We start from the raw sequence: 26,966 nt of genomic DNA, 5'->3' as shown, positions 1-26,966 counted from the left end.
GTTGCTAGATGTCATCGCAATCTTTCTCTTACTGGGTTGGTTTGCTTGCTTTAGGATGGAGAGGCGAAGTGGCGAGACAGAATGTTCGAGTTATCACAAGGACAGTTACTAGACCTAGATGTTTATATTCCCTCCAGGGGGTTCAGGATGTGTATATTTCCCCCCTTCGTCAGGCTAGCAGTACTTTCCTTCACAATGGACAAACAGTCTCACATTCACACTTTATCACAATTACTACAATGAACAAACATAAACATTCCCACATTTTTATCAGACAGCAGATATGCTCTTTTAATTGAGGAACACAATGACAAGCTGGGACTCCTGGCTGGAAAGGGACAGTTACTCAGCTGGAAGCATTCCAGAACAATAAAATTCAAAGGGAATAATGCAAGAGCTGGAGTTACTGCAATGGAAGTACAGGGATCAAGGCAACATATGCTTTCAGTGACAGCTGATGGAAAAGTGTGTTCTCTGTTGCTTGATGCAATTTCTCAAGTTGACTGTAATCCTAGACTTACTAATACTAAATGATAGCTTCAGCAAACCTTAGCATTTTAAGGCTTCAGATCAGTAATTTAGGACAGAGAGGATACTTCTTGCATCAACAGTGTGCCAAGGCTACTAAAACTTACAACGTAAAGATCATGTCAAGTATCTGCTGGGCTACCAAGGCTTGACATAAGTTTTCCCATCTATTGTAAGGTAATTGCACAGTGAAAGCAGAAATGGATTCTCTCCTAATCTCAGGACTCCAGAAGACAACTCAGATTTCCTGTGTAATGAAACTTAAATATGGATCAGTTTAAAAAAAAAAACAAAAATAAAAAAAACCTCAGAGGGAACGTCAAAAAAAGAAGTCTGAACAACTGAGAAAACCAAATTAAACTTAATAAACAAAATTTTTGCTTTACATTACAATGAAGGAAACTAGAAGGAAGTGACTTATTGCATATTACAAAAAAAAAAAAACTAGAGAAAAAATATATATTGATATTAGAACAGAAATGTATGGAGATAATATTTTATATTGATAAGATCTTTATAGTTAAACATTTTCATTTTTAAGTCTCAAATTTTGCTTTGACTAACAAGAATCAGGGAAGTACTAGTTGTCAAATTTTTTTAAATACTTTCTCTGTTTTTTTTAATACTTTCTCTGTTCTGTAACCAATGGAATGCAAGTTAAGGAAAAAACAACAACAAAAGCTCACCTTGTTATGCTCTGCTTAATATTTTCAGCTACTTACACTGTAGGAACTACTCTAGGAATATGATTTTCTATAACTGTGCATTTAACTTCAATACACATACTATTTTCCCCTTTTGCTTATAAGAATGCTATACTGTAGTTACAATAATTCATAACTTTTTCTCTCTAATAGGCCCATTAAAGCCAATATTATATCAAGAAATAAATAAGAGTGCTTTAACGTAATGTTTTTGGCAGAATGGTTTGTTTCTTCTCACTTTTGGAAGCTTTTAAACTGTCAAGTTAAAAGTTTCCTTGTTATCAACATTAGTCTGACTTGTTCAAAATTTTAATCTTCCTTCCTCTGCTTGTGTAAATGTGGATGCACCCTATGGATGCAATGATCAGTTTAAAGTACAAAGAATTCAACAATTTTCAACAAGTCCAGAGCTAGCTGTGCATTTCATGATTTTACCCAGATATAGATGTGGCTTATTTACTCTAATAAACTAGTTTTACACCAGATCTATTTGATTCCTATTCTTATTTTTGTTGTCTTAATAGTTAATAGTGATTGCATTGATTGCACATATACCAGTTATTTTGAATTTGAATGCAGAGGTATTAAACATTTCAGGCTCATATTTCACCCAGAATTTCTTTATTCACTTGGTTAGGCAACGGAGACATACTTTCTATGGTGTTTCCCTATTTTCAAATGTAATTTCAGAATATTTCAAGAATCCTCACCATTCCTTGACTTGTTCATATGCTCTTATGTCATTGTTTTATATCCATTCCTAGAAATATCTCCTTTTATGTTCTTGTCTAGTTATATTTCTATTTTCAGGTCACTGAAAGGCCCTGGCAAATACATAATTAGTATTTTGCTCTCCTTCTCAACACCAGAACAGACCATTACTGTGCCTACAGTGTATTCCCTTTACAAAATTGCCATCCAGCAAACCTGCATTCTTGTACTCCCAGCAAGATAGTTTCCTCATGGAATTCTTCACATACCAACTTAGTATCTTCACAGGCTTTTTTTTATTATTATTATTTTAACTAAATTCTACCTTTTCAAAGATTTTTTTTCTCTAAATATAGTGTTTCACAGTCATTTTCATCTTAACTGCTGACCTCTTAGTAGCAACTACTCAAAAACTGGAATAGCTTCCTTTTATGTCTTATTCACAAAATTAGAACTACTTTCACTCATCATGAGCATTTTGCTAAACTTTGTGATAATTCCTGTGCATTTGAATTTCTTCTGCCGTGGAGATCACACGAACAAAAATTTTTACCCCTGACCAAGCTGCACCATTGAGCAAATTACAACATTTGTTGCTGATCTTTATTAACACCTGTTACCTGTGAAGTTTCTTTTTTAAAAAATAGTTTTTAAAATAAAAGTTTGTGATGCAATATGCAAATAAAGAACCAAGTGCTTCCAGTAGTAAAGATGATTATCACATGAGAAGGGAGGGGGGAAGCAGAAATACAGTATGAACCTAAGACAGCATCTTTTTTTTTTTTGTACAGTCTGTTCCTAAGCATTTCTCTAGCAATGAGGAACTATAACAGGGTGTGGGTGAACAACAACAACAAAAAAGGTGATAAGTTGTTAGCATCATCCTGGTCTTCATCCTGCATTATCTGCTTGATATATTCACTGAGACTATCATGTTACATCCTACAGCATATGCAGTTTCACTACAGCTTCCAGTAGGGTTGCCAGTGGAGCACTCGTGTACCTCCATATGCAGAATGTGAAGCAAGAGTAATTGTAAAGCACAACTGGGAAATAACTGTGGAGTCAACTAACTGTATCAGATACAGTCTAAGAAACAATGAATAGCCCTTTCCTTGCTTATAATCCCGTTTTAGGCAGTTCAAGCAACCTTCTCGCTTTCTTTTTTTTTTTTTCCCCTACTGTCAAGGGAGGAAAAAGAACAAACAACCATGATTTTCAACAAAAGCAAAACACCGGTATTCAAATTATGAATTAGGAGTTTATTGTTTATCTGACCTCATTCTCAAGCTTTCTTGGTGTAATCTGCTCCTAAGAGAACATTCTGAGACTGACTGTAATTTACACCCAAGCAAAGTGTAAATGAAAAAAACACTAGCACCATTTCACGCAAGGAGATAATGATGATCTATGTAACTCTGTTTTGCATCCCCTGTGAAGATGTGTACATAAGATATGAGGTTATAGGAAATTTAGTAACTCTTTTTTTCATATTTAATATCAAGATCTACTGTAAAAATGGTCACGGAAGATTTCTTAAGGATATCATCATCTTTACCTAAAGCATTTTTCTCTGTTTCTTTAATGAAGTTATAGGAACTATAATAGTAGGACCTCTTAATGAATCCTTGGTGTTCTTATTTCATTATTATTTTTGTTTTTTAGCCTAGTGACTCATCCATTCCATCCAGTAACAAAAATTATCCTGCTTGTTTCTTCACTTCATCATGGCAGAGAAACTTCTGCATGTTCATAGCTTTGAACGCTGACAGTTAAGGTTGTATTAGCTTTCCTTACCCTACTGCAGATTCCCCTTTATTTAAAGAATTTTGAAAGTATAGCCAGATAGTTTTCTGTTTAAGGAAAGGGATTTAAGAGCTACTGCCTTTTGCTGAAAGTCCATCTTCCTCTTCTCCACCAGGGACACCAGAAATGATGGGCCTCACCTCTTCCCTTGCAACTCTTAACTAACACACTAGCTAACAAATTAAACAGGTTCTTGTGTCAGCACAGTACAATTTGGAAGCAGTACTCTTCTGGTGTAGATAAGTTTTTGAGAATAACTGCCTGTAAAACAGAGTGTTATATAGAATTACACCTAACCAGGAGGTTCTGTCTGCTGTAGCATTTTCTTTACATTTCCACCTAGCTGATATGCTCTCTTGGGAAAGACATATTGGCAAAGCTTGTCTTATTTACAGATAGCTCAGCTACCACTCCAAGACACTGTATTGCCCAAGACTGCAATGTATCTGAGGGAGCTTCAGAGTGGCAAGGCCTCTGAGCCCTTTTTCCAGTACAGGCAGTCCTGAGGCTGTTGAAGGACCATAAGCTACAGAGGAGATCCTATCTTTGGCAATTACATTAGATTCCTTCAATTAAAAGGATATGATTACTCCTTTCAGTGTATATCGTGCGCTACTTTAACCAGTTGAACAACAAAAACTAAAAGAAAATAATCACTGTGGTTAAAGCAAATGGTTTCCACAAAGCCTAATGTAGATCAACTGTCTCTGCAAGTCCCATCAACAGACCAGTCAAGTAGGAATATTAATTTTGGTGTTGTGTTAATGTGACAATAAGCAAGGAAAAAAAGACGGACTCAGAAGAACAACGTAAAATCACAAATAGAGTTTTGCTCTATGGGCGTGGGAGCTGGTAATGATAAAATCAGAACGTGTTTTTGGTTGCAAAGGCCATAAGAATGTCACGTGGTTCTGTCCCCTGCTGAAACCACGACTGCTTCGTGTCTAGATGAGCAACAAATGGTGATGCCCACTATAGGCCTGAGCTGTAATTTTTCTCCAGGCTTCAAAAGAAAATCTAGTGTCACTGCATAATCCCTGAGGAATGTGACTACCATTTTTTTTTTTTTTAATTCAGAAAACTGATTAAGGAAATGTTTTATTAAATTGCATATATACGGGCACAGCGTTCACCTTTAACCCATTTTGCCCTATACGATTGTGCAGTGGCAGTTTTAGTTAGCATGTTTAAATAACATTTATCAAGCCATTTCAAGTAGTGTCCAGAGATCTTTAATTATGTCTCTAATTAGAACTGGATGTACACTGTGGTCTATAACATGACTGTTCAAGCAACATTTAATTATGATGTTTCTTGAGTGATTACTCTTTTTTGAGACTGATAACTTCAAAAACAATTACTGAAAACCGTTAAGAGAAAGCCATTCTTTCTGCAAACATTCTTCCTACTAGGCAATTCATTAAAATAGCTGGGGAAAGCAAAAATAAAGTATTAGCATGGACAAGGGCAATTTAACATATTTCATTCAGCAGAAACACATTTTTTGAGGTATTTACTTGGCTGTAATTATTCTGATCTTGTACTAAGAAAGCATGTGTAGGAATTTTTTTCAATCAAATGATCAGGAGAGATAATCCAAAGTGCTCTACAACAAAGGTTGCAATTAATTCTCTTAAGCTTTACCTTTATTCTTCCTAAGAACACTGTAATTCTGTGAATTATACCTCCTCCTGCTTTAGGCACTATTTTCTATATTACCATTGGAGCATAATAAAGCATTGGTTCAGTTTTGTGTAACACTGAGAATGAGATTAAACACAGCTCATGCTTTGTTTGTATTCATATAACTGTATTGACAAGGATTCTGTTTTTTATTTCAGTAGGCAGTACACATACAAAAATCTGTTGTGATTATTAAGTTATGAAATAAAGATGGCATGATATGACAGACTAGCATTTGGAAAGTACTTCTGAAAAGATATGCAGCAAAACTGAAAATATGCCTAGAGCAGAATTTCACCCCAATATTTATGGATTATAAAAGCGAGATCTGATATATGATTCAGGTAAACATGCCGTGTGTTTTTCAGTACATTGTGGCAGTATTTTATAACTACCTTTCCTTTCATAAAGTAAAACATTAGATAATGCACATGCGACTGTGTACATTATTACATAGTTATAAATGCATTTAATCAAACTGACTAATTTTATGACACTTAACATCATGAGATGTGCATGTAAATGGATACACATGCAAACTTGTTTCTTTTAGAAGGTTTAACTATGTTTCCAGATCCTGCACATGTAGCTGTACTTTAAACTCCTTTTCAAACATGAAATTTCATTTGGAACAGGTAGAGCACTCTCCTTTAAATTGTGACCTTAAATAGCTGATCATTCAAGTGTCAGCAGTTTGTCTGCAAATACCAAAATGGATTTTGGATGGCCTCCAGAATCTCCAGAAATTATTTGTCAGTGCAGAATGGATTATGTATTTTTTACAATGAGGAGCCCGGTCTATCAGTTTTGTTATTTCTCTTCTTGATGTGTACAGAATATATACATTTATGCTTTTAAAACGTAAAGGTCAGCTTTATGAGGTGCCAATTAAGTGGATAACTCACAGCACTGCACCTTCCCATTTATTCTGCTATTTCTGCTGGCAGTGTTAAAAATGAGTAACACTTACTGCTCTGTCCGGTATTGAGTTTCTGATTCACCCTGACAGGATACCACTAGCAATTATTCAGACTTTTTCCAGCTACTAAATTTAGTTACATTATCTTTTAAGATTATACTGAGTAATACTGAACAATTTTGTTGGAGTACTGCACACAACTCTATTTTCCCTGATGTGAATGAAAGTCAACAGATCGTAGGAAGCCTCAACAAAGCATAAAGCTGTTGTTTGGGAGTAAGAATGTTCAAACAGGAAAAATCAGTTTAAAAAAATAATTGACAGTTGGCTGTGTTTTTTATGCAACTATGAGAAACTACACTAACAAAGTTATCTATAAAGAAACTTTTGTTTAGTTGTTTTTGAGAGTTTATTGTGGGATTGTTTGTGTGTTTGTTTCCAAGTGCCCTTGAACAGCGTATCCACTTGAAAACATTTGCCAATCAGAAAAAAGTTTTGGTCACGTAATGAATGATGAAAAGCAGCCTAGCAGATGCCGTACAGTCACATCATATGCACTGCAAGTGCAAAATAATTTTAATACAATATCCTAAAAAAAACAGTAAATTACACATCATAGACGAACTGTTTCACACAGTAAAATTACAAAGTAAAAACCTTAACCTCTGCACTTTCAGAATGCTTTAGAGTTATACAATACTAAATAAAAATATATGGGGAGGAGGGGCAGAGTAGGGAGGAATTTGAAAAAAAAATGATAGGAGAGGACTATTCTAATTTCTATTGTTAGCTTGTATATTTAGAGATCTGTGTAGGTATTTACAGTCTCAAAATTTTTTGAAGTTCCAATCTGCCTCTAAGTATAGACATATGATTTGAAATCTTAAAAGTGATTACCTTTAAGCAAGGCTGAGAATCAAAAACCATCCAGACAAATGCTTTACGCTCAAAATAAAAAGATGGCTTAAAAACTTCTCAATTCTAACCTCCTACTGTTATTTAAAACACTAAATAGTCTTTTTGACAGCTTGTAGAAAATACTGGAAGAAAAAAAACAGTGCCTCTCTGTTACCTGAAATTGCTTTTACTTATTATGGGTATGAAAGTATCTCATCTTTATAGAAGTTAGATATCTATCAATTAGATATCTGTATGAAATCCTAACTTTCAGACTGTGTATAAGACAGTTATTGGAACTAAATCTTATATGAGCTAAACCCATTCATAGAAGCAATAACAAAACAGATTTTTTTGAATAAATTACACCAAAATAGCATTCTGTCCTTTTAAACAGGAGAAAAAAAATGCTGTGTTTAGAAATGAGTTAAATGAAAGGACTGTTTTTTACCCACAAATCTTTTAGCCAACAGAAAGCAACTGATATTCTGTTTCTGTAAGCATTATTTTTGCAACACACTCATGGGCATATTTACTTTTTATTTGTATGTATGCTTAAGTAATTCCATGCTCCCAAATATAAGGAGATTTTTATGTGCCTATTGATACCAATAATATAAAAATCCAGAAATGCAAAATCAAGTTATTAGCTACTAAAGTTTTTATGAACCCAAAACTCTATGCTCTTACCTATTTTTCAGTTCTTTCATTTTCAACAAATCTACAAAGGCAGGTTTACAACTAACTAATCCTTTAATCTCCCAACTTCTGTCCCTATAACTAGACACCAACATAGTTTTGACATTCAATCAAGTGTATATCTGTAAAATCCACACATGCAAAGTGCTTTTTCAGAATATCAATTTTTTTCCCATGAATTACGACTCAGCTTGTGTAAGCTACACAAGACACTAATAACAGAAGACACAACAACAAATTCTGTGTTTTAGCTAGTAATTGCATTACACAAAGCCATAGCAAAGCATTACTTCAGCATCACTGGTTTCTCAGGATTCTTGTAATCAAATACTATAATAATCTATCATTCTGTAATCACTATACAAAGTTGGAAAGGTAAGCATGTGGCTTCCAGAAATATAACTGAAGAAACAACAGTATTGTACAACTCTACAGGACTTCCACTGATCATCATCAGTTTTGCAGTGCTGGAAGCGTGTTAGTGAGGCAGCAGGGGTATTTAATCAGTAGGGAAAGAAGGCTCTGTCGTTCTTTAAAAACAGTGCTCCCAGAGTATTTGGGGAAGCAAATGGATACCAGGTAAAACCGAAGGAAGCAGAGGGCAAGAAAAAAGTTAAATAAATTGAAATGCATATAAAAAATGTGGCTTAGAGACTTTGATGGAAGAGGCAGTATTTCTTCCTCTGGTTCTAGGAAGATGAAGCCAGCAGCAAACGAAGAGAACGCTGTTAGAAAGGAACCAGATTTCCTAAAGGAGACCAAAGCCTAAGCAAGAAAATGACAGCCTTCCCTCTGTCAGGGAAAAAGGCAGACTAAATCACCTAAATGCGCTGACCTTACAGGGTAAAAAAAAAAAAAATGGGGAAAAAGGAATTTACCATATTGTAACAAGTTTGCCTAGGCTTTTAATTCAAAACAAGATTTTGACTGAATTCACATGGAAGTACAATAAAACTGCATCTTTCCTAGCTAGCTTAAACAAGTAATGCAAATGTTTTCCTTAATTGAGAAAAAAATGTATTTTTTTACATGGCAAAAGATGTCTGTCTATGGACTATTTTAAAAAGTGGTTTAATTTCTAACTTACCTTCAAATCAGGATAATTTTCTGCATATACAAACAAGAAATTACTGTGAGATAGTGGTGGGTAGAACGCTGCCTGGAGCTCTCCCCTTAGCCCCATCTCTAGCAGTCTATGTCATAAGAACAATAATTTTAGTGATACTGATCAGATTAGAAATGGACAAGGATTTCTCTCAAGATATTAATTTGACCTGTAGGAGCTTGTCCAGAAAACAGGTATCAGAGAGTTCGTACATTTCATTATTTCTCCCATCTTTTAATCCATGCTTGCAGTCCCACTACAGAAAATGGGATAAGGAAGCTTGGATGGGTTAAAAAAAAAAAAAAACAATAAGAAATGGTTTACTTGCTTGTATTTGGATTACTGACACAAGAAATGAGTTTTGTGAGTATCATCATAGCTAGTAATGTCCCTTGCCTGTTTCACTCAGAATTTCTGTGATCCAGCCTTGGACAACTGGATGATCTAGGGATTTCCATAATCTTGTCATGAAAATCTATGCATAAAAGATTAGAAGGTGGTTCAGCTTTATTCAGTGAGAAGCAATAGTCCACTACACCCAGCCCAGCCTCACTCTAGAGAGCAAAGATTGCAATACAGTAAGACAGCTTTATCTCTTTCACCAGATTGACATTAAGATGGCTATCTTCATAATGCTGTGGAATAATTGTGGAATTAAAGATTAACTTTCTCTTTCCCTTTACAGTATCTTACTTTTCTAACTAATCAGGATGGCACCAGAAGATCCATTTTTACTTTTTATATATGCTATTAGAAATAAGACAGACAATTCCAAGCTCCTAAATATTAAAGTAGGCTCCCTTTGTTCAGCTTTCTCATTGTATTTCCTGAAAGTTACATCTCATCTTTGTTCAGTAAATGTTTCTAAAAAACTGTTTTGCTAAACATTTCTCTCTCTACCAGAACAGGTTTTTACTCTGAGTAGGAAATCACTTTGGATAAACTTTATTTTCTGTGTTCGTATATATTAAATAAATAAATAAAGTATAAATTGCTCACTAAATGGTAAGAATGTTAAAGAATGTCAAATTAGCTGAGTTAGACAGTTGCTCCCCCTCTCCCTAGTGCCACCACTCTTTATCAGAAGTTTTGTGTTACTTATGCATTTTGACATTATGAACCAGTGCCTAAAAGATCCCTCATTTAGTCATTGTCAAACTAGATTCTGAATGGATCAATAAATATAGAATAAATATTAAATCTTGATCACTTATCTTCAAAATTCTTTGTAAAACTTTAATTCTTATAACTTCCTTTTTTCAAATGAAAAAAATATAAAAATTGAATAATGACACTATAAGTACCAAATTTGGTATAAGTATGCTACATGTGCAGATATTTACTCTTTGCATTCTTTTGTCTTTGAGCATAGGAATGGGCAAAACTAGTTCTGCTTAGGTCCAAAGGCAATCATCTCACCTATGTGCGTACATGGTAGAGGGACATGATGCCAGCTATTCTCTCCATATTCTGACCTGCAAAGTTCGTGGTCTCCTGGTGCTGTCTCCACACTGGTTTCCGCTGTGCAAAGTCTTCCATTGTTCTTTCAGTATCTAGAGTGGGGCCATAAGAAGGTAGGGGACAGACTCTTTAGCAGGGTCTGTCATGACAGAAAAAGGGGAAATGGTTTCAAATTAAAAGAGAGGAGATTTAAACTGGATATAAGGAAGAAGTTTTTTTACAGCAGTATGGTAAGGCACTGGAACAGGTCGCCGAGAGAGGTAGTGGAAGCCTCATCCTAGGAGACATTTAAGGTCAGACTGGACCAGGCTCTGAACAACCTGATCTAGCTGTAGGAGTCCCTGTTCATTGTAGGGGAGTTTGACTAGGTGACCCTTCCAACTCAATAAATTCTATGATTCTATAATTGTTCTGCTACATCTGAACGACCTGCTTTGGCATTAGTGGTTTTGTAGGTTCATTAAAAGTATATATACTACCATGGATGACATGGTAGCATATACAAAGAATTGGTTGACACAAACTCTTAGTTATTGAATAGCGCTTTGAGAGCATATAGAATGTGTACTGTTTATCAAAAGACTGGATAGGGTCTGTGATGAGAAGGGTAACTTAGTACCTTTTAGGTAATAGCTCAGAATTTAAACTGTTCCTGCAGACTGTGAGAAATATCTCCTTCTCAATCCCTGATGACTTCCTTAAGATAATTTAAACTATCTTACTAGATATGGGTAAATCTGTCTCTTGTTAAAACTTTTCTACTTTGTATCATATAATAATATTAGGACAAAGAGCAAGCATAATGCACCATCTTGGCACAAAGACAGTGAATGGTAAAACAGGATATGAAAGCATATAGGAAGTTGTTGCTGGTCAGAACAGTGTCTTTCAGACACAACTAGACATTTACTCAAAAAAAAATTAGGTTTTGGTATGGTAGAACTGCTCTTGCTCTAGCAGGTGGTTTAAGACTATAAAGTACTATCAATTTTTGCTCTTACAATACAACATGCATTTTTTATTTGCCCAGAAGAACCCCTTTAAAATAGCAGTGGTGTCAGTATAGATAAATAAAGAAATAAAGTAGAGCTTTATAAGCTTTAGCAACTTCTAGAGACATCTTGAATTTGGATTCCCTGGACTTAGCACAACTCTCAGTATAAACTGCTACACTTTTAGATTCTAGCAGAAATTGTTGCTTTACCGCTTTGGTTGATCTGTATGATCTTATAGCCTATGAAGTCCAATGGGCATGCTTCTGTCTAAATCTCAGTTATTTTCTTTTGATAGCTTATTTACTAGAGTCTCAAAGAACAAATCGTGCACTAAGCAATGACTTAGAGGAAATTAGCAGGAAAAAATATATATATAAAGACTGAGAGAAAAGAGGCAGCCCAGGAGGGAAAATTAAAAAAAGACAGGGAAAACATTTAATGCTGTTTTTGTGGTTTCATATATGCAGACACAAATAACAGCTAAATTCTACCATCTAGCCCAAAAAAGCATGGTAGATGACAGAGTGTGAAACACTAAAGCATTAGACAGACCGTCCAACATGTATTTTTTTATTCCAGTTTTTAAATTTCCATCTTAGTTTGAGAGCTTTCAGAGAGTTGATTGTCTATCAAGGTAAAGCTGGGTTAAGTAACAGCTGGTGCTTTGTCTCACTGCTTCACAGAAGCACAGAACATTTCACCAAATACAACAGAGGCACTGAAATACTGACTCCATTTTTTTAAATTATTTTTGAATATATATTACTGCAGCATAAGTGGCTGAAGGGAAGGGGCAGTGCCAGGAGCCACCAATGCCCTCCACGCTTCTGATGGCCATGCTCTGCCTGCACCACAGCTGCCATAACTACTGCTGTCATGAGGGTGAGGCCTGCCTTTCATGGTGGCATATCAGCAGCACAAAAACCACTTACCAGCTGTGAAAAAAGGTGAGCACCATTTCTAAGATAGCTGCATCAAGTTTAGTGCTTCCTCGGACAGCAAAATTAAGGGGTGAATCCTACTCTCTCCTGTCTCTTCTTGGACCTGCCTCCCATCCTCTGCCTGGAGGGCTACCATAAAAAAAATGTGAAAATAGATGGGAGGAAGGCAAGTTATCTTGTTTCTCAGCACTGGAAAACTATGTTCTCTTTTTTTCTTTTTCTTTCCTGTGGCTTGCATGGTAATATTCAGTAGATTAATGGCTTAATCCATAGCGAGGATGCACAATTTACATGTGAGAAACATGTCAGAAACACTGTATGAATTTCTTTTCAGCAGGGATGGGAAGAGAAATTAAAAACAAGGAGTCTGTAACATCAGCCGTAGGATAGAATTGTAGAGCTTAGATTCTGTTTTAGGTATTTTCTGTTCCTGTAAGAGATGCAACTTATGTCTGTCATCTCACTTGACAGTAATGGGAATTTATTAATCATGAGCCAAATAACCCATTTCATTTTTCCTTCTCTGGTTACCAAACCCACAGCCAGACGACACAGCAGCCAGTTTTTCTGGCCAGGTTTACTGACGATCAGCCTCTACTGTTCCTGTAGCTTGCCTGGTTGTAATGCTCAGCAGGGAGCATGTGTTCTTACATGCTGACTGAAATATTAATACACAAAATTGTACTGAGGTTTCTGATAGCAGCAGATTGGTTTCTTTGTGGTTTTCTGATTAGAGGTGTATTGGTGATTCCGAGAAGCCGCTGGCGCCGAAATTGGTTAAACCTAATAAGGTTTTGAAAGCTGATAGCGTACTTTAAGAGTTCGGAGTCACAAAGCTGCAGACCTGGCTGACCCCAGCAAATTACAGTGTTTGTTAATGTTCTGCTATAGACATCTTATAGTTGGCCAAAAACAGATATATTAAGTGAAAAATTGACTTGCGGTTCACAAAGACAGGGTCGCCTTTATGCCTTGTTTCTGACAGTTGATAGACTTAGATGTAAAAGAGGGCATCATGGCTTCTGTTTTTATCAGGGCTCTTGGGAACGCAGCCTTCAAAAACATTAACTTCAGCTTCCAACTAAAGAAACATAATTGCCTTAAAATCTTTATCATCATAATCTTACACAATATGTGCCCCTTGGGAAATCTAAAAACAATTTAAGGAATGGAAGGCATGGGAAAAATCCTTTTACTTTGAGCATGGTGATTATAATCATATAAGCTTTTAGAATGAGTACAACTGAAATATAAAGAAAGAGTGATTAAAAAAAGCACTAGAATTTATACTGTGCTTTCAGAATCAATGTTAATTAAATGAAGTGGTGGCCAACTCACGGCTTTTTAACTGAATCTTCTTATTAAATATTTAATGACAATAAGTTGACTTAGGAACATTTCTTGTGATCTTTTGAGAAGGGTTTTACAGAAATTCTGTTTTGAACCAGGACAAGTTGACAGCTTTAAGAGTCCAGTAACTGAAGAGGAAAAACGGATTTAATCGTTACTAAGTCTAAATTAATGCAAATAGTGGACAGAGGTAACAGACCCATGACTCTCATTACAATCTTGTTACACTCTCAAGAAGGCATCTGAATTCCCCTGCTTCTCCTACTCAGTAATGAAAACACTTTCCTAAGTGTAGGCCAACACAATTGGGTACAGCAGTCAGCAGATTAAAAGACTGGGAAAAAAAGGAATAAAGGTGTAAGATGTCCATGATGTGGTCTTTAGGTACGTGGCTGATGTTCTCAAGACGCAAACCGTAAGGCCTCAAAGAATATAGCATCAGCTGCACCATTTATTCACTATTTGCTGAAGTTCATTTTATAACTTTTGTTACAAAACAGCCTGAGTCAAGGCTAGGCTGAACATTCCATTTTGGTAGCTTTTCAGGCCTGAGAACCTTGCAGTCCTGACAGGACCATATGAAGAAGCTAACCCCTCACAATAGCAGCAGTGTTGCCAGGGAGAGAAGACAGCCCTCCCTGTCCACTGCAGCACAGACTGAAGAGATGGTTCCAGTGTTAGAGAGAAAAGGGAGTTCATAGAGAAGGAGTGGGAAGATACTTTCAACACTGTCTTGGGAAACACGATGAGCCAGGGGCCACCAGGCACTGCCTGGACTGCTAATCACTTTAAAACATGTGCTGTTGCTGTACGTGATAAGCTCTCAATACATTTTCTCTCAATATGTCACTGCAGAGGCAATTGATTTAGATGCAAAATTCTCTTCATTAAATAACCTCTTGACATGCCCCTTTTAGGAAATGAGACTTAAATACAGTGAGCAAAGTGAATAGCCTGTAATGATTACACATGGAATTTGAGTGTAACCTGAGATTAAAATCTGGGAGTTTCTGATTGATAGTGATACTTTGTGGGGTGTGAATTTAAAAAAAAAAAAAAAAAAAGAGCATACTTGGTGAGATTTTTTTAAACCATTTGCTTTTAAGTTCTAGCATTGGCCTGAATTCTTTCTATTCATCTGCTACACCAGTGACTACAGTGTCACTGCTGTCGGTGGCTGCCTGAAGGCCCAATTCAATCAATGATCAAAATATTCTTTTTCTGACAGTGCTTCTGGGGACATCATAAACTGCCACAACTAGCCTCAGTAGGGAAGCTTTCAGCTTAGTTTTTACAGTGGTCTCTAATTCTTATCCTCAGGTAAATTTTAGGAGAGAAAAGAACTTTTCCCACTGAAGGCAGAATAAACACTCTCATAATCATCAAAAAGAGCTGAGATGTCACTTCTCTTTAGTTTTACTTCTCTGTATTATAGTTTTAAATAAACCAAAGTTTCTAAATCATCTGTAATTTATCAGCATATGCAAGGGGTTCTTCCTCTGTTTTCTAATTCCAAAAGCTAAGAAATGAGTGTCGAGAACACTTTATTTTTAGAAAAAGAAAAGGAGTTAAAAAAAAAAAAAAAGATGACTTTACAAGTGAAAACTGAGTGCTAACAAGATGAAGTTATATAAAGATTTACAGAAAAGATAACCAATTATATGGAACACATTGAAATCAACTGCTATTATTAAATCATTCTCATTTTCATATGATAAGTTTCTCTAGCAGGTCCACTTCTGAGAATGTACAAACAGCAGGATAACGTTGTAATGAAATATGAGATACGTGTGTTGACACAATATTCAATGACTGACTTTTCACTCCTCCAGGTTGCAAACTGTGAGCTGAGCAGGAAGAATAACGAAGTAATTACTTTTGCCTTCTTGGAACTTTGACTTTGCAAAGTATTATTCTCCCCATTTTTAAGTGTATTTCCCTCTTATCATTCCACTGATGTATAAAATTAGGACTGCCCTGTCGATGCTGGAAGCTCAGAATTTAGTACCACTTTAAGACAATGCAGTACATGTCAGTGACTATCACAGAAAATATAAAACCATCAATTGAAGAAAAGTTGTGTGTTTAAAGCTGTAAAAGCTTATTTTGGGGAAAATAAATTTAGATGTTTGCATATAAAAACCTTATCTATTCCTGCCTAAAAATATGTACTGCCAGTTTGCAACTAGATTTTCACTCCTAATTCAGAACTGCAAGAGACTCCGTAAGTAACATTGCTACAGATCTAGTACTGAGAATTAGAATAATGGCAGCTCAGTAACAAGTAATGAAAAAAAAAAAAAGAAAAAAAGGCTGTTTCACAAAACTTTAAAGGAGGATGAGAAAACAAGCTCCCTGTCGTTCCTCTTAGGGCTTAGTGTAGGATTACATCACATTTTTTTTTCTTTTAATCTTCATAAAAAATCACAGCCTAGCAGGAACATCATGAGCCAGTGCTACCTAGAAATAATGTACGTGAATTAATACTTCAAGGAGAGGATGACCTAGTGATGTAATCATGCGTTCCAGAATGCCCGAATGCCACCTGTGTAATCTGCACGAATTAGATGTCACCACTTTCAGATGCAACTCCTACCTTGTGAAAAAGTTTTAATTTGAAAAAAACCCAAGTTCCAATTCCTTCATATATTTTCATGTGTAGTAGACAGTGTGTGAATAGATAAGTTACTATTCAAACAAGTGCTAGGCATCAAGACAATTCTTACTGGTTCAATAGCCAAGTTAATGCTGGTAATCTTTGGCCAGAAGATCTTGAATTCTTTTAAGTAAAATGGAACACGTTCAGCAGAAATAAAGGCAGGATGTTTCCCACTTTGCTGAAGATAATTAGGATTCTCTGAACAGATGGGATAAACAGGATTAGGAGGTCTCAGGCAGAGGAATTATGTGCATACAGAGCTCTCATATTTAGAGAAGGCTTCAACATTAAGATGCTATATAAAAAGCATCTCCACTCAATAACAAATAAACAGAGGGATAGCTTTGGTAGCTGTGGTCTGAGAACTCTTGCGAAACTGAGCTCTTCAGATCAACTAATTGCAAGGTCTGGCGGCAGTGTTGAAGGTTTTCCGGGAAGCAGAATCTTGTAGCTACCTGCACACATTCTCACAATGGATGAGTATGTTCTATTTAAAGTACGAGTTTAAAGCATTTTCACTTAACTTTTGAAGGTGCTTTTCTTCCACGGAAAAAAAAGAAAAAAAATAATCAGATTTGGAACTGAACATTTTGCTAGGCACCCTTCTAAGAGAAGACACATCTCTTGTTTAAGGTGGGCAAATAGTTTATTTATTTTCATGGGGGAAAGAAGAGAAGGAAAATTGATTTCTTGAGTCAAGTTTAGCATTTTCTTCACAAACACTTTGATGGGAATGAGTATAGTGGCATTTCTGGGGTTTTCAAGAAGTGCAAAGTATTCGTAAGACAGAAATGATTCAAAATTATTTTGCAAAACCTTTTCTATCATTCCTCTTTGTCCCTCTATGGCTGATCTTTTCAAAGAGCATGGCTGGCTCTTCTGCTGCAATAGGAGGCCGTATCAACACGTGATCAGTTCGACCAAAGAAAAAAAGAAATGGAAATGCATAGTTGAATAAAAAGCATAAAGACCTCACATGCAACCGATACTCCTTAAATGGGCTTTAAAGGAAAATAGACTGTGAATCTTAATCTGTAAGTATAAACAGCCTTAGAATAGTTCACTAAAGTGTATGCTTATATTGCAAATGACAGTATTGATCAAAATAACAGGATCTCATTGTTTCCCAGAAAGAGCTGCAATGAACTGATTGGAATTTCATTTTGAGGTCATCTCTGGTCTCAGTTGTCTTCCCTGATACATGTATATTCAATAACCACTGTGATGTTAGTGACTTAATCACACCAGTATTTCAAAATTCCCAGTGCAGTCTCTGCTTGACGTTTGGATATATACATGCAGTCACCAACAGGAAAAAATATTTTTAAGCATACTACATATATTTATACAGCACCCTGTAACCTGAAGTATTTCAGTAAGTTTCAGAAACTATATACCGTTAGCAGACTTAAAATAAATCTGCGCCAGAAAGGTTTGCAACAGCTCAGCAGCATAAAAAAACACCAAACAAAAGCTTACTTGCTCATATATGAGAATGTTAGTAGTGGTTTATTTAGAGAAAATATTTTTTGTAGATTTTTTTTTTTTACAAAGTTGTTACTTAATTTGTCCAAAAAATGAAGTAAAAGTTTTAATGTTCATGCTAATGAAACAAGTTTATTATTTCTTCCCATAAGAACTCCAAGTTATTTATGTGGTATTCAAGTAAATTGCCTTTGAAGGTTGAAAGCGACAGTGGGGTTTGTCTAAATGAGGTTCCGGAGTTCCAGAGAGTCTGGAAATAAGATGTAGTGTTCAGTTGTATGGATGCAATTTTACTGCATTAAATTAACATTTTTCTGTATTCATATTAATGTAAGAAAAATATCATTCTTGAAATGTTATCAATCCTAGTTCTTTTAAGCTAGCTGTTTAATTCTCTGACTCCTCATTCCTGTTTCTTATATTGTCAGTTCCAGTTCTGTGGAGTTGTGTGTAAGTTTTAAGAGACTTGGTTAAGGTTGCTATGTCCTAATTCGCAGAAACAGCTGTGCATAATAAGTGTCCAATATTGATAAACTTTTAAGTTATTGTATTAGTGTATTATCAGTATGCATTATACTACTTACATTATTACTGTAGATATTAAGTGAGTGCTAAATAGTGAGATTTGTGAGTTAGAAGGCCAGAAATTCAAATCTGACACTGGGACATCATATTTGCATAAACATCGAGTGCTGAAAAAAGGTGAAAATAAGCGGAGTACTAAGGGCTAAATTTAATTGCTTTTCAGGTATTGTTGTGAATTTAATTCATTTCTAGAATTAAAGTCACACAACTTTTAACTACATTACACTCAAATCTTTGGATGTTTAACTGTGTCTCTGGCAGTTCCTTCACTGAAGCCAAAAAATAACCCTACAGCATTATAGAGAGCATTTTAAACAATCTTTGTCCTAGCATTTAGGCACAATAATACACAGCTTTAAAAGCATATAATTATGCTACTTTTGCTGAATTACATAGTGAGCAATGAGTTTTTTTTTTTCAAACATAACACATGAAATTGGATGCTACAAGTGAAAAAATGAAAATATTTAGAGTCATAACAAAGTCAGTCTTCCTCTGCTAATCCACAAAATGTATGGCTTGAGATACTCATTTTAGAAATCAGTTTTAGAATCCCGGGCTTCATGTTTCCCGCAAACCAAAGCCAGCATTATGACCATAGTTCAATGAATTGCCTCTAATTCAAATTTTCTGTGTCCAGATTACCAAAATGGGGATGGTAAAATTGGTACACAGGCTTGATCGGGACAGAAGCCGGTGAAACCACTGACAAATATGAAAATGTCTGCAGATAGATCAGCCTCAAACTCATAGTTGATGCAGATGATAGATACAAATTCTTTGTTATGCCGGATATAAGGAAAATATTATTTTACTGTAGGAGAGTGATACAGTCCTCCAAAAGCTGTGGAGACCACATTGCTGAAGACAGTTTGGGATTTTGTATCCCTGGAGTTTTCCAATTCTGAGCTAGCTGGAGCTACAGTTGACCTGACCTACTGTTCCTTCCAACCTCTCTATCATTCTTTGAAATCTACATTAGACTGAACATGATTTTACTGCAGCACGTCTTGGCTATGATCCTAAATCTCACATGTAGCTCTTCTTATCATGTAGATAACCCTTCCCAATGCCAATGACTGCAGAAGAAACTCATGTCCCCAGGCAATTCCTCAGATGACTGCTTCCAACAGAAGACAAAGAAGAGGATGAAAAGAATCAAGTCAAGTTTTGGTAAGTGGAGATCTAAAATGTACAGCATTGATCTGTTTATCCCACCTTGCCAAGAGTTACTTTGAAGTGCTAAAGTTAAGCAACCAGCCAGCCTGTCCTCTCTTCTGGATGATGACAGAATGACATCCAGGAGCATTACGAGATCTGTCCGCTTTTAAAATCACTTTTTGCAAATCTTGAAGAAGAGGAAAATTAGCTCTTATTAAAGTTCAGATTATTAAAAAAAAAAGGACTATTTGCAAGCAGCTACTGATTGTCAGTGTTGACCACACAGTACAGTGAGCTCTTTGATAATTACGGCACAGTGTTTTCCTTTCTATTTGATATAACTTTAAAGCAAATTAACCCGAGTGATAAATTTTGTATTTTTAATGGACCATGTTGTCAGAGATACCTGCAAGTAAGAGTCACTTGCTGGTGAGATTATGAAGTTATGGAACAGTCGTATGCTAATACATACAACACAATACAATAGCTAAATCACCAATTTCATAATGAGTCAAGAGCTCTGAAGCATGGGTCAGACTGAGGAAGATCATCCTTCAACTTCATCTCTGCAATGTTGCCCAGCAGTGAGGCTCTGAACTTTCTTATAGATATTGAATTTTAAAGAAATAAACTTTTGTTGTTGTTGCTGAGAAAAAATGAAAATAATGTTGCGAAATCAGTGAGGTTGGATTAAGAAAATAAAAAGGAGTAACACTGATTTGTTCATTAATTATCAGAAGGAAACAAGATTTTCATGCCCATTTTACAGTAAGACAGTAAGAGCCTGCTAAAACCTTCAGACAAAGCACACAAATTCTGGATTTGCAATTCCATGATATACGTGATAAGACTCTGCCCACATTATTTTGTTGCCAGCTATACAGATCTCTGCATTTTACATCTCCAAGATTCTGTCAATCCACAGAACAACTATTTTAAAAAGTGCTTGGTTGCAAGCTCTGCTGTAGATTTAACCTCTGTAGTTTAGATGGACAAAAAGTCCGACTCTCACAGCCAAAACAAAACATGGGAATATTTTAGCCCTTTACAGAAAGCACTAAACCATTTTACTAAAATTGATACTACAGAGGATACGGTTTCAAGTTTTTGTTTTTTTCTCTCTTCCCTCCCCCATTCCCCTGAGAGTACTATACTGAATAGTTTACTGTCTTGCTGTAGTACAATACTGTAATAGTAAGTAATATGTCAAAGCTATGTTTGGAACATAGTAACGCCGGGATTTTATATCAGACCACAGGTTTCAGACTAATCAATGTATATTTATAGTGACTTAATTACAGTGATGAGGTATGTTTCTGCTGCCATGAGGAAAACTGAAAGGAAATATATAGTTTCAATTATATATAGCACAACTCAGTGCAGTTTTGCAAAGTTTGCTATTAAGAAAAAACATTTTACCTCAGTGAAAATGGATTTTTCAATAAGAGGCTTTGGAGACATACTGTGCATTACAACAGGCGTAGAAACCAAACCTGTTGAAGCAAGCAGCGAGGCTTTAACTGACTGATATCGGGTTGAAACTCACTTGGACTCGGGCAAATCTTTCTGATATGCTGAGTCTCATGCCAGACCTGAAAAAAAGAGATAGTAAAGTTCTAGTTTCAGACTGTAATATTGATACCGCTTCTGAAATACGTTAGGGTTGTTTTTTGAAGTTGAAAATTCAACAATTCTCACACTTGAGAAGTGTCTTCGTTGTTTTCTTTTCTTAATTTGTTAACAGCAGACCACAGCAAGAGAGCCAAGAAAACTAAAAGAATGTTGTCGTTCACTCAGGTAATAGTAACTTTGAGGTCCGTAACTTTTCTTTTTGATAAGTTGTATTTTGGTAGCAGAGAAAGCGTACAGACTCAGATATTCATGTCATTCAGCTGCCTTTATCTATTTAGAAGCGAATGGAACTGATAACAGAAAGATAAAGGTGTGCTTTTAATTCTTCTTGATGGTTATTCCCTAAGAAATGAGTTTCAAATTTTCCTTGCTGTCTTAATTTGTCACTTGTGTCTGTTATCCAGTTCTGTGTTAGGAATTTTGGCTTGTGCATGACGCAGATTAGAGACCTGTAGAAAGAATCCTCTTAAGAACAGAATAAAAAAAAAGAAACAGCAACAAATGCTTCCTACGTTTTCTATAGCACAGTTACTCTATACAACACTGCACTGAACAGTGAGCACAAGGCAGGTGAGTCAAGTATTCATCTCCTTCTTGATACCACTTTTCTTATGTGGCCAGAAAGAGAAATCTATACTCAAATGACAGTGGCAAAGAACGCTTCCCTTCACTATGAGAGATACAGTTTCAAAGCAGTCTACCTGATTGATGGGTAGCAGGGACCTGAACATCATTTTCCAATATCCCTAAGGAGTGATTTGCACAATAGTGGGTATCCTGGAGGGTTTCTCTAACATTTTTAAAATTAAGTTTTATTAATTGATTATAAAATCTGACAAGATTATGTTGACCTTGGAGACTGCCTTTCTATGTTAAATTTTTTATGGAAGTTCCCTCGTAGATAATTTCAGCAGAAGACAGTAAAGTGAGTATCTTTTGATGTAAATGATTATATATTCATTGAGCAAGAATTTGGGGAGAGACGCTTCAGAGAGCAGCCAATAAGGCACCTTAGCAAGAGTCAAGTACCATTACCAAATTGCCAATTTTTTAAAAAATCAATCCGTTTTTTTTTTTCTAAGACTGTTGAGATGGTTTTGTATTGTTCTTTTATTTATTTTCAGGGGGAGGGGGGTAAAAAACACACAACATAAATATGCTAGTAAGCTATCTTACTCACAGAACCTTTCACTTCTTTCTTCTTAAAGATATGCTCTTAAACCCGAGAACAGAACATAAAAAAATAATATCAAAAGACTATAAATCATAGCAATTTGAATTAACATAATGTTAAGAAATTCACTGAAACATGAACATCAATAAACTGTAGTAGTGAGCTAAACGTGTAAAGCAAACATTTTGCCTTGATGTGCAAATGTGACTGTCAAATTAAAAAATGATTGTCAAAGTTCTGACAAAAAAGGAGGCTCAGAATGAAACTGACTCTGAATCTGGCCTCCAAACATCTGCAGTGATTTTCTCTTCTTTTTGCTTCTCCTTTTCCCCTCTCTGATGCTGCAGCCATCCCAGAGTTTGAAAGAGAACCGTGCATTTTATCCATCCTCTTCCCATATTTCCAGCTTAGCAATCTTCTGTTATTTCAGTAACAGCTCTCATGCTAAAGGAAGAAACCATGTTCTCCCACTAAAACTGCTTGTCCCATTCCCTTTCTATTTATAAAGCTATCTGTTGGAAATGAGCTCTGAAATGTTCTGTTCCTTATATTTTAGAGTGAGGAAAAGAAATTTTACCCAGTTTTATGAAATGGTCCACTCTTGCAGACTTTTGAAATATTCCTAAAGTTTGTTTAAAAAAAAAAAAAGTTTTATTTTTTTTTTAAAAACCAAAGGTATTAATGGTATTAAGTGAAATTGAGTTGGATAATCAACATTATCACCTTTACGTTATAATAATAACTTGAAGTTTTATCTCTTTTCTCTTTAAACAAGAGAGGAACAAAACAGAATTGTTAATAAAAATCATGTAAGATTCTTCTTTTTCCTTCTGTTTTTCCTACCTTAATATCACATATGTATAACTCTGACAAAGCGCTGTTTTAAATATGTGAAAATATTACGCCTTACAGTTTCCACTTATCATGCAGGTAAGTAATGTAACAACGGTCCTACTTGCTTTCAAATTTGCAGTAGCTTATCATCACTTCTCTGTTCAGGATGCTGAAGGTTTTTTAGAAGGAGATGAATATTTAGTCCAGTAGTCGTACTGCTAGCCTGAAGCTTTGAAAACTCAGGTAATTCTTTACTTTGCTGAAGACTTGCCATGTTTTTTTCTTGTTGTTTTCATCATTTATATTTTTTATATGGGAGGAAAAAAAAACTCTAGTACCTGTCTAATTTGTTTCATATTTGATACTCCTAAAGCTTCAGAAATATACTCAGGAAAATTGTATGGTAGGCATAACATTATATGCAAGCACAGTGTTATATACAGATTTGAAATGTGTTCTTTAGGTGTCTTTTTTTTTTTTCCTTTAAGGTGTTGTGTCACTTCTCTATTTAGGATGCAGTGTGTTCTTGAAAAGAATACAAATGTTTGATCAAGTAGTTATAGTGCTAGCACAAAGCTTTGAAATGTCTGGTAATTCCATTGTTTGCTATAGACTTACTGCACAATCCTGGAGAAGTCATTTTATCTGTCTGTTGTGATGCCATATTTGTAAAATCAAAATAGTAGTGTTCCTCTCTGTCAGAGGGGTGTTGTAAGGGTTGCAGTTTTCACAGGGATGAAAATTGCATCAGTGTCTTAAGTACACGAAGAATGATAGATGATTTTTAATTAGCAAAGACATTTTGTGCATCCACAGAAAAAGAAGAGTGACTCTATCATTGCTGATTTTGTCAGCCTTGAATGGAGGCAGCACAAGTCCAGCTAACACTCTGGCACCTGAAAAATGAAAGGAGGAACGTGATTCATGGAAGCCCTAAAATGATGCATGCATATTGACGTACAATGCAAATCACGGGGCAGTAAATACTGGTGTTGCAAAAAGAACACCAGAACAAACAAACAATAGACCAATAACGTAGCTTCAATATTATGGAACCTTATCACAACTCTCTTTTCTCATGTTAATGCATTTTGCACACTGCAGAAATTATACTTCTGAGGAGAGCCACTTTTCTGTGTTCTCTAAAGATTATTCCTTTACTCAGTGTTGAATCATGCATATCCCTTCCTGAAATCATTTTAATCTTCCCTCTCAAGCTCAGCTGCATTGAAATGTATATTCTTTACAAATGCTGCCTTCGTGGAACAATTACTCCATTTTGATTAGAGAAGCGCTCATGAGATCTCCACAAACTAAAGTCCATTTTAAATAGAATTACTTTTGATGCAGACCTGTCTCTTCCTGGGAGATAAAGGTCTCCTGAGATTTCTGACATCTTTTACCGCTTATGAGCAGCTTATTTTTTGATTCTCAATCTGACTTCTGGACTGGGGTGGGGGGAGGATATTCCAAAGTGTTTTCATCTGCATTAAGGGTAGGGGAGTTAAGATTTACTCTGGGACTATTTCCCCTAATGAACACAATTAGAAATGTTGAATATGAATTCTGTTTGGGGAATATCATGAAATAAAGATAGTACATCAGTATGCAAGACCCTGTTGAATGAAAGGTCCTGCAATAAATATGGAAAAGGATTGGTTCAGGTAAGGCGCAGAAAGTAGAGGGAAATCTTCTGCCAGAATTTGCCTGATGATCAAGTTCACTTTCCCGGCATTGCAGGAAAATTCCTTGTGTTAATGTACCTGTCTAAATAACAAATAAGAACACAGTTTTGTTTAGTCTGTCTTTCTTCTTATATTTTTGGTAATAAGCGAGAAGCATGGGATTTATAAGATGAAATGAGAGGGAATCCTACTCTTTAGGAAAAAAAAAAGCAACACAAGGAGACAAGGATTGAACAATAGAGGAACAGCAGAAAGATGATATGGAGATTTTTACTGCTTCTGTGTTTCTTTATAGTCTCTCTCTGTTGAAAAAAAATTTGGAAAGACAATCCTCTTGGCATTGGGAAGGAAGGAATAAACCAAAAAAGGGCATGCTTTTTTAATGTATCCTTTAATTTTTCTCTTTGCTTATGTTGTCAGGTAGTATCCGGCAAGCTGACAGATCTGAAAGATACTGATAGAAGCAAAATAGATATCTGAATTAGAATTACATAAATGAAGTGTAATGTTATTTTATATGTTCTTGCAAAGAAAATGTGCTTTGGCTGCAGTGTTTGCTGTGATCAGTGACCTTTCTCTACCGTCCAGTCATAAAGCATTTGAAAGATAGGTTTCATTTGCAAGAATGTTCTCGTAGAAGCAAGGAAGTTGAGCATTTCTCCAAGCAAACAGTGTCTCAAATAAAAATCAATTACAAACAAATGCATGTGAAAAATCAAAACCAATTCACAAATAATTTACAGGCAGTCAAAACGACTAAATTCATGGAATAAACTGATCACTAGTGATAGCCTATTTCTAATTTGGAATGACACCAAATGTCAGCAATTTACTGAGAATTCAAATTTTGGTATAGAAACTCTTTTCACTTCATCCATCATAGTCTGACACTACTGGGTTGGAAGATAAAGGAACCAAAAGTAAATAAATTCTGCTGGTTGCCTAAGGCAAGATTTAGTTTGTTACTCAGCTTGTCGCAGTATGCTTCACTTTTAATGAACTTTTTAATGAAATTCACTTATTTGAATGATCTGTTTAAAGTATTATTCTGTGAAAGAATAAAACATGTTTGTATGCCTATACGTTCAAAAAGAATGAGACTGCCATAGTTGTTGAGATCTTCCAATATATTAGTGGAACAGACTGCCCAGGGAAGTGGAGAAGTCACTGACCCTGGGAATTTTTCAAGAAATGCGCGGATGTGGCACTGAGGGACACGGGTTAGTGGGCATGTGGTGGTGATGGGTTGATGGATGGACTAGATGATCTTAAAGGTCTTTTGCAACCTTAAAGATTCTGTATTGCTAATTCAGAGGCTAAGGTAGCTCTTGGCATACAATTAGTATTCTCCTGATTATCAGTAAATGAAACCAAATTAACTACTGTGCAAAGACTAAACTAAATAAAAATTGCCTTTTTTTTTTTTTTAAAGGTAGCAGTGGGGACAAGAATAAGTTAATACATCACTGTGCGAAAGAAAGAGTGGAAAAACAGCGCAGAGCACTCGTGACACAGGGAGAACAAATGGAGCGTGAGGTTTCAGGGATATCTCTACCTCCTGTCAATAACCCCATCACTCCTCCTTGGTTAAGTGCTAAGATAAGATTAGGTAATAAATCTGTGGAGAATATTTTTGCCAGTGAAGTTGGGAAAGGTGGCAACAAGCAACCTTCAAAAAAAAATTGCTTCCATTTGTTCAGTCATCCTGATGGTGGCACTCTTCACTTTTAGATCCAGTCACACCTGCCACAGAAAGAGCAATAAATACAGTTGATTTAATGTTCAGGAATAGATAATTCAAAGACAACCTTCCCCCATTTTTTACATGCTTGACTCAAGAAACAGCTGTATAAATGTGCTACTTTAAAAATAATGAATTTTAATAATGACAGAAGGAAATCATGTCATTCCAATCTCAAACATTCTCTAGTCTTCTCTTTCTCTATATTTTT

The 26,966-nt window shown here is 35.7% G+C and overlaps 1 long non-coding RNA gene across 2 annotated transcripts in view; it reads left to right on the top strand.

The window, feature by feature from the left end:
• LOC110397708 overlaps nt 1-26,966 on the top strand; it is a 55,214-nt gene that overhangs the window by 12,023 nt on the left and 16,225 nt on the right. The window contains exons 3-4 of one of the 2 annotated variants that reach the window (XR_002437937.1): nt 19,585-19,701; nt 21,434-21,486. This is a non-coding gene — a long non-coding RNA (uncharacterized LOC110397708). The remainder of the gene's footprint in view (nt 1-19,584; nt 19,702-21,433; nt 21,487-26,966) is intronic. The other variant, XR_002437936.1, reaches the window with a different exon arrangement.

This window comes from Numida meleagris, chromosome 4 (genome assembly GCF_002078875.1).
Source record: "Numida meleagris isolate 19003 breed g44 Domestic line chromosome 4, NumMel1.0, whole genome shotgun sequence".
NCBI classification, from domain to species: Eukaryota; Metazoa; Chordata; class Aves; order Galliformes; family Numididae; genus Numida; species Numida meleagris.
Note: the sequence above shows the minus strand (reverse complement) of the source record. Positions and strands in the feature narration are given on the sequence as shown.